The following is an 8,768-nucleotide window of genomic DNA, read 5'->3' on the forward strand; positions in this document are numbered from 1 at the left end:
TGGTTAAAAAGCAAGGGGTTAGGAACTGGTGAGATCCAGCGTCTATTCTTGCTTGCAACTTCATTGCAGTCTGGTGTTACCCAAGGCAACAGAACCAACCTTAAAAAAAAAAAAAAAAAAAGAATCATCTTTGTAAAAGATGAGCCTGCCAGGCTAACCTGATTTCCTTCCTGGAGCTCAGGAGATTATGAGTGAACAGCCAGCCTGGGGGCATATCCTGCTGGTGGTTTCTGGAACACTGCAGTAAGCCAGGGGCCGGGAGGGGTTGCTTTGTTCTTCCTGTGTCTAAGATGGAGACCGGGTACTGTGAGAGTATCCTATAAGGTGAGCCCACCTCATCCTTTGACCACTCGCTCATCTGCCACAATGATGCTGCCCTGGTACTCATGGTCAGAAACACCAGGGGAGGGACTCACAGCCCGGCCTCGTTCACCCTTTGCAGCCATTGTGAATTGGGGTTCATCCAAACAGGATTGGGTATCTGAGGCTTTGGCTGCATTGAATGCCGATGGCCCCCTACTCTGAGGTTGAGCTCCACGTGGCAGGATCAGAGAGAGTTCTGTAGTAGTTGGAGTGCCTCCACCATCTTCTTCCTGCACAGAGGGTGAAGCTAGCTTGGAGAAGCTTGCTCAAGTACAGGTAGAGAGGATGCTTGGGCGGCATCTGTTGAAGCAGAGTCTAATATCTGATAGGCTTCCCCAGGTTTCCTTCTCATCCTATACCAGCTGAAGAAACCATGCCCCAGAGGCCAAGGGCTGGCACCCAGAAGACCCCAACAAATGCCAACAAACACAGACACAAGTGTGTACTTGTCCCATTCTATAAAGGACCTTTCTGAGAGTGTGGCTCGCTCAGCCAGCCCTGCGTTCTTGGAGTCAGAGCACAGGAGCGAGGCCAGCCTGGCTGCTTCCAGTGCCTCTCCAGGCCAGAAGGACACAGCCCAGCATGGGGCTCAGCTGTCTCAGCCAGCAGGGCTCCACATGGACATCTGTGCTGCGTCTCTAGGGAGGGCATTGCTCTGCTGTCTCGGTTCCCTTGACAATGTGATGCAAACAGAATGGCCATTGCACCTACATTGCAATGTCTGTGCTGAGAGTGAGCTCATCTCAACAGCACAGTCATCCAGTGAGGCGCTTGTGTAATGGCGTGATATAACTCTATACAGGTGGGGACACTGAGGCGCAGAAAGGTGTAGAATAGAACCTTACTTGCATGTACAAATAAGAGGTAAAGTCAAGATTAGAGACCCAGGTCCTCGGATTCCCCATCCACCTGACAGCAACACGTTACAGCCTCCTGAAAGAAAATGAACACTCTCTCTCCTCTCCCCCTCCCATTCCCTCATGCCCTCCCCCACTCCTCCCTCCTTTCTCCTTTCTGTGGTGCTGCGGGTCAACATTTAAGGTCCACCCACCCCTTTAGGTCTGGGTTGGTCGTCTACATACCAAGCCCTGCCCAGTGGGTGGGCACCATGCTTCATGCTGAGCCAATCAGACTCTGTAGATCTTGAATCTGAGGCTGAGTGACTGACTCAGCCTCACAGTGGTATCCCACCAGAGCCCACTTCTCCCTTTGCTTCTTCCGTTCCATGAGTCACACAGTTTGCTCCCAAACAAGGGTGTGGTTCTACACCTACAACTCAAGAGCCCTCTAGAAACGACCATCACAGGAATGATGCCTCTCCAAATGAATGATTTGCCTTCCGTTTTATGTAGAGTCAAATCCACGGGCGATTAGATCTAGCACCCTCACAAATAACCGAATCTGAAGACGCTCAAGTTCGGTATATAAGATGACATTGTACTAGTGCGTGTGACGCATACCTGAAAGTATTTCTAGATGATATCCGATACAATGTAAATGATATCCGATACAATGTAAAGGGATGTGTTCTATACAGCTTAGTGAGCAGTGACAGGAAAAGTTCTCTATCTAGATGATATCTGATACAATGTAAAGGGATGTGTTCTATACAGCTTAGTCAGTAGTGACAGGAAAAGTTCTCTATATTTTTGATACAGGCACAACTTTCCCTGCCAATTATTTTCAGTCCGGGTGGAATCCGTGAGTATGGAAAGTGTAGATTTGGAAGGCTGCTGTGAAGTTTTAGTAAGAACTGGGCACGGGCTCAGGCAGGACTAGGTTCAAATGGGGGTCTGCCACACTGAAGCTGTCGTCATCTTGACAAAGTGCCCTTGCCTGGAGCAGGAGATCTCTCTTTAAGAAGTAAGGATACTCTCCTGGTGGACAGGCTAGTGATCCAGGAAAAGAGAAGAGCAGGTTCAACCCCCGCCTTGTCAGCAGGCGCAGGCTGCGTGGATGCCCTGCTTTGTTGGCCTTTTGTGATTCTATGACTTGGGCCCTGTTCCTTGGCTCATGTTTCATGGTTAGTTCTTTGGTCATCATGGAGGAGAGGTGTAGCAGTAGGTGATTAAATGTTTCTCAAATCAACCTGGTGGCAGTGGAGCCTGTTTCTTGTTACCTGCCCTAATATTCTGGGTTCCTGAATGAAAGGCACACACACATGCACACGCACACACACATGCACACGTGCACACACACACTCAGACTACTATTTTAATATGTCTTAAACAGCTCAATGGCTGGGCTACTCCCAAACCTCCACATGGCTAACACTTCCCCTCCGATAATCCTGAATTATTACTTACTAAAATCTATATTCCATCTTTGTTGCCCTAGACCCAGTTGGGGGTGGGAGGGGGATGCCTAGGGCTGCTCTTCCCACCTCTTACATGATTGGCATGCTCTCTCTGCTGTACCTCTCAGGCCTGGACCTGACTCCTTTTCCAGCATGGCAGTTCTTCTTCCTCCCCTGTACCCTTTCCCATGAATCCTAAAGTCCTGCCTCTGTTTCCCTGAGCAGCCATTAGCCACCGACAACTTTATTTGCCAATCCAAACCAACTAGGGGCAGGGACTCTCAGTGAATCTTACATGCAGATTCTCGTGTAATCTTGGGGACCCAATTAACATAATAGAAGCATTAGAGAGGCCCTTTCCTAGCTCTTTGCTGGTTTTTGTTTGTTTTGTGTTTTTGAGACAGGGTCTATACTATGTAGTTCAGGCTTGAACTTGCGATCCCCCTGCCTCAGTCTCATGAATACTGGGATTGCAGGCATGTTCTACCAGACTCAGCATTGTCTACCCACTAGCTCTGAACTTTGGCTTCAGCCACACATTTTGGGCAATAGATTTAACTTCAGCAGAGACTTGAGGAGCGCTTGCTGGGTCTCTTGTGCTGCTGCTGTTGCCTACACACAGGTATACCCACGGTGGCCCACTGGGCCCGGCAGGAGGCGAGGAGCATTGGGAACAAACCCATCTCCAGCTGCACTAACCCAGCTCCTGAGTTAACCCAGGCCAAACAAGCAAAACCAGGCAAGATCAGCTAGGAGCTGGCTGATTCAAAGATAATCGGCAAATAACAGATGATTGTTATTTTAAATCACCGAGATTATTTTATCACATAGCAATAGTAGATCAATAAGGAAGCTGGTACCCAGAAGGGATATACTGCCAAGCAAAACCTAAAATGTGGTGTGTTGATTTTTGGAACTGAAAGGGAAAATGCCTTACAGGGAGGCTGAAAAACTACATTGCAAGAAAATGTCTATAGGAGACCGGGGGGGGGGGGGGATGGCAGCCCATGTTACACAGTGGGGAATCATTTGGTAAAACCATTGGCCACAGTGACTGGGGAAATACAGCATCTACCTAATGAATCCCTGGTCTTGTGCAAAGACGTTTCCAGGCAGAATATTGAAAATATCTGTCTTAGTTAGGGCTTTACTGCTGCGAAGAGACACCATGACCAAGATAACTCTTATAAAAGAAAACATTTAATTGGGGCTGGCTTACAATTTCAGAGGTTCAGTCTATTATCATCATGGCGGGAAGCATGGCAGCATCCAGGCAGGCATGGGGCTGGGAGAGCCAAGAGTTCTACATCTTGATTCAAAGGCGGCAGCAGGAGACTGGCATCCACAGGCAGCCAGCAGGAGGGTCTCTTACACACTGAGTAGAGCTTGAGTGCTAGTCACCCTCAAAGCCTGCCTAGCACAGTGACACACTTCCTCCAACAAGGCCACACCTATCCCAACAAGGCCACACCTCCTAATGGTGCCACTTCCCATGGGCCAAGCTTTTTGAAACCACCACCGTCTCAGTCAACTTAAAGCTGAAATAACATTGATAAGGTGCTACGAGTGAACATAAACCCAGTGCGTGAGCTACCCCGTTCGAAAACACTATTACAAAGAGGGCTGACAAGATGGAACTGGTTTTTGCTGGTTTGTCTTCTGGTGTATGGAGTGCAACCAACGCAGTCAGATGAATAATGTTTAGAAAGCTGTGTTGTCACAAGGAAGTGAATGATTCCATGAGGTTCAAAATATAAAAAGGGGGCTGGAGAGATGGCTCAGAAGTTAAGAGCACTGACTTCCCGAAGTCCAGAGTTCAATTCCCAGCAACCACATGGTGGCTCACAACCATGTGTAATGGGTTCAGATGCCCTTTTCTGGTGTGTCCGAAGACAGCAACAGTGTACTCATAAATATAAAATGAATAAGGGTTTTCTGGGGGCTGGAGAGATGGCTCAGTGGTTAAGAGCACTGACTGTTCTTCCAGAGGTTCTGAGTTCAAGTCCCAGCAATCGCACCGTGGCTCACAACCTTCTGAAATGGGATCCAATGCCCTCTTCTGGTGTGTCTGAAGACAGCTACTCATACACATAAATAAATAAGGATGTATCTTACAACATATGAGAAGAGGCATGAAGGATGGCAGAAAGGGGAAGACATCACAAGAGGCAGGTGCCGTGGAGAATGGCTATGACATAAATCTTTGGACTGATTGGAGAACTTCTCCACACCCAGGAATAATAACTAGAAGCATCTTTGTAACAAGGTTTCAGAATTGCTATAGGCTGGCTGTTGCCATGGCTCTCTCTTCTCTCCAAGCTAAGTACCTGTGACTTTTGTAGTTGCCCTTAGTGGATAACTTGTCCATTGGAGTCTGGATCAAGAAGAGCTGCATTTGGTCCTGATGTGGAGCACGAGAGAGTGGCTCCTGAGCTTGGTGCCCCTGTTTACTACAGAGATGTAGTTGGGCCTGTGATGGGAATGCGGAGCAGGCAGAAAGAGCCTGGACCATTAGGGTTGTGAGCATGCAATGTGTAGGTTCCTCACCTCTCCCTGTGTCCATGGTCTTTGTCAAGGAACTTTGCAGCTCCTTCCAGCCTCTATCCTTGGGATGGATGGCCTTTGGAGTTGCCATGGCAGCTGACATCGCTGAAAGTGATGGTTGAATAGCTCCAAGCTCAAGTGGTAGAAGCACTCACATTGCAGCTGGCTGCCTCTTCAGAGTGTGCAAGCCTGGGCTAGCCTCTTGAAGGATGAGAGACCATACATATTCAACAGAGCCCAGTCGGCCCAGATGTCGCAACAAAGGCTCCAGACATGTGAGAGTCTAGCCCACGCCTGCTCTGCCAGGTGGCCGCAGAGTACGTGAGTGAGACCAGCCGTAATGAAAATGTCCTACAAAAGAAAAAGCATCCTTAGGCCACAGCACTCTGTGATTGACAACTGACAGCTGATACAAGGCTGGAGGAAGGCAGAGGGGGGAAGGACAAACACTCCGAAGATGAAAACTATGGGGGCTGTTTGGGGTCAGGGAATGAGCACCCAAATTTCTGGTTCTAAAGGGACTGAGGGCCACCCCAAGGTGTCCTCAACCCAGGCGATCCAAAGCCTCCGTTGTCTGGCTGGCTGGACTGGCTGTCAGGTGAATTAAATGAAGGTCTGATTACTTGGCTGTCAAGGACCAGACTGCAGGCTGGATGTCTGCCAAGCTCATTACCAAACAAGTTCACCTGGGGGAGGGTGTTTTAGCAGGCTCTCGTTTTCTTTTTTCTTACTTTGCTGTCAAAAGCCGATTCTGCAGTCCTAGTTGGTCCTACTGTTCTTCTCACTGGATGGCGTTTCCTTGGTTCCTGTGCTGGAACGCAAACAGGGGCTGGGTGAGAACCCACCCAGCCACACCCAAGTGGGAGGGCCAGGATTCTACGAGGCTGGGAGTGAATGCCCTGTATCTAGGTGAACCCCGCAGGTCAGGGATGGTCTTAGGCCTTTGAGTTGGTTGCTGGTGGTGTGTGTGCGTGTGCATGTGTGTGTGTGCACATGTGTGTTAGGAAATGTAGGAACTTCTGGAAACAGCTGAAAGCCGTTCCTCATCCCTTTGTGCCATTACCTCCTGGAGATGTGGCTCTAGGAGCCTCCTTCAAGTTCTCCATGTCCCTATTGTCCCTACTGTGTTGTTGACCCTCTGAAATTAGCCACTCCTTCTAATAGCCTATGTGGGGCTTCAGGTAGACCTTGATGGCCTAGGAGGGATGGAATCGGGGCTTAGAGGTGTCCCCTTCTTTGCAGAGGTCACCAAGGCTGGTGCTGAAATATGCCTGAACTTTCTAGTCTGACTCCTTCTTGCAGGAATGGGGAACTTGAGGCCAGGGCACAAACATTTGCCCTTGCATCTGCAGCCGATTCATAGGGCTCAGACAAACCATGGGCCAGGTATCCCATCATACCACCAGAAATTGCCTCTCCTCCAACCTCCTCACCTACTGAAGTCAAGCTCCCCACCTCTGCCATCCCTCTTTAATGGTGAGGGACATGGGGCACTTGATCACAGAGCCAGTCCCTGTTTTGACACTGCTCTCCTAAGTTAGAACTCAATAAAGATCTTCCCTCTGGGTCCAAAGACTGCTAGATACGTTGGATGCTACAAGTTAGCAGACACTCATCAAGATCCAGTCATGGCTCCCTCATCTGTACTTTTGGCTGGTATGTCTACCCTTTGACAATTTGTATTTTTAAAAGGGAAGGAGGCCACCTCTGTGGGGTGCCTATTGTATGCTACAGGTCCCAGGCACTTCCCAGGATCTGGAAGGTTCCAAAGAGTCATAAGACCATGTCCAGATTCCACGGCTAAAGTGTGTGTGAAGTGACCTGAGTCATACCCAAGTTGGAGGACCAGGGTTCTATGATGCTAGGAAGGAGAAGGTGAGGTGTGGACTTAGGCCTTTATGTGGGAGGTGGGGTGGGTGGGAAAATGTCTTAGGAAATGCTACCTGAACACCTAGGTGGATTGCCTCCCATCAGCACTTGGGACTGTTCGGTTTCAGGTAGAAGTGGCTTTGCAAGGCAGGCCTTGTCACCTCCCATTTTAAGCTCCCCAGCTCAAGCCTGCCCCTGCTGCTTCTGAAGCCTAGGTCAGTCTATGTTCTCTTACCTGTATGAGTTGAAGAACACTGACCTTGGTACCAGGCAGCCATGAATCAGGTCCTCAATTTCCCCATCTGTAATCTGGGTAAGCAGTGGGGCTTTCATTCAGGGCAGAAACGGGGGACCAGGGGCAGGGCCCCCCCAGTCTGCAACTTCGTCCATTTTAGAACCTTTTTGGTCCATTTAATTGGTCCATTTAGAACCAATTTGGAGCTCCTAGGTCTTCTCTTAGGAGAAAGAAAACCTACTCCTGTCTCTCCATGGCCTTTTGAACTTTGTTTGTTTGAGATAGGGTTTCTCTGTCTAGCTCTGTCTGTCCTAGAACTCACGCTGTAGACCAGGGAGTCCTCAAACTCAGCGATCTACCTGCCTCCGTGCTGGGATTAAAGGCATGCGCCACCACACCTGGCTATCCACGGCCTTTTGAATGATTTTTTAAAATTTTAATTAATTAATTAATTTATTTATTTATTTTTTATTTTTAAAGTACAGTGGTCCCCAAGACAAACTCAAGATCCTGCGGAGCTCGGGGTTGTGGGCTCTACATTTGGGAACCTGTACTTATCCCAGAGGTCTGCCGTGGTTGTGGGTATTGGAATGGCAAGCTTTATTTCTGCTTCCCCCTGGGCATCGGGCTGGTTCCTAGGCTGGCTCAGCGACTGCCTGACTCCTTTGGGCTCTCCTAGGGTTTGTTTCTCTCTGCCTGCAAGGAGCCGCTCTGCCCCAGGAGGTGAAGAAATAGAGGTGCTTAGATCTCTCTCTCTCTCTCTCTCTCTCTCTCTCTCTCTCTCTCTCTCTCTCTCTCTCCTCTCTCTCTCTCCTCTCTCTCTCTCTCTCTCTCTCTCTCTCTCTCTCTCTCTCTCTCTCTCTCTCTCTCTCTCTCTCCCTCCTCTGTGAACTTGGTAAAGGCCCAAGTTGCCTCTTTTGAAGGAGAGGACACTGCTGGGTCAGCCAAACACAAGACCTCCGACCCTCTTTGCCGCAACGCTTTCTGCGGCGAGAGAAGAGTGTCTGGAGCAGCCAATGACGGTTGAAGTTAAGCATTACATCATCACTATGTGCTCTCATTGGCCGACATCGCAGCCTCAGTCCCGGCTTGCTTGCAGATCAAGATTCCTAAACTGATGAAGGGCTTTGTAGGGAACGCCCCGGGCTGGGTAGAGCTCGGGACCTGCAGGAGGTCTGGCTCGGCCATTAATTAGGAAACAGGCAGGGAGTCGGCAGGCGTAGGTTTCTTCAGCTCTGTCCCCCTCCTAGATTGCACCATCTGACAGAAACCGCCTACTCTAGGCCTTCCAGTTTAGGAGGTGCACACAGCTCACAGGAAAGGTCCTCTCCAGGGCTGAGAGGTCTGCAGTCAGTTTTTTGTTGTTGTTGTTGTTGTTGTTGTTGTTGTTTTGTTTGTTTTTTTGTTTTTCGAGACAGGGTTTCTCTGTGTAGCCCCATGGCTGTCCTGGAACTCACTCTG

At 49.3% G+C, this 8,768-nt stretch overlaps 1 long non-coding RNA gene across 2 annotated transcripts; it reads right to left on the reverse strand.

Annotated features, from left to right (window-relative positions):
* Positions 1-3,858: 3,858 nt before the first annotated feature.
* Gm40557 lies at positions 3,859-8,110 on the reverse strand. 2 transcript variants are annotated; one of them, XR_872932.2, is made up of 3 exons: positions 7,308-8,110; positions 5,935-6,014; positions 3,859-5,554 (listed from the first exon to the last, which is right to left on the reverse strand). It is a non-coding gene; the product is annotated as a predicted gene, 40557 (long non-coding RNA). The 2 variants fall into 2 exon arrangements; XR_872931.3 differs by having other exon boundaries at positions 3,867-5,554; positions 7,332-8,110.
* Positions 8,111-8,768: the final 658 nt, after the last annotated feature.

The sequence above is a fragment of the Mus musculus genome, chromosome 12, assembly GCF_000001635.26.
Source record: "Mus musculus strain C57BL/6J chromosome 12, GRCm38.p6 C57BL/6J".
Classification (NCBI taxonomy): domain Eukaryota; kingdom Metazoa; phylum Chordata; class Mammalia; order Rodentia; family Muridae; genus Mus; species Mus musculus.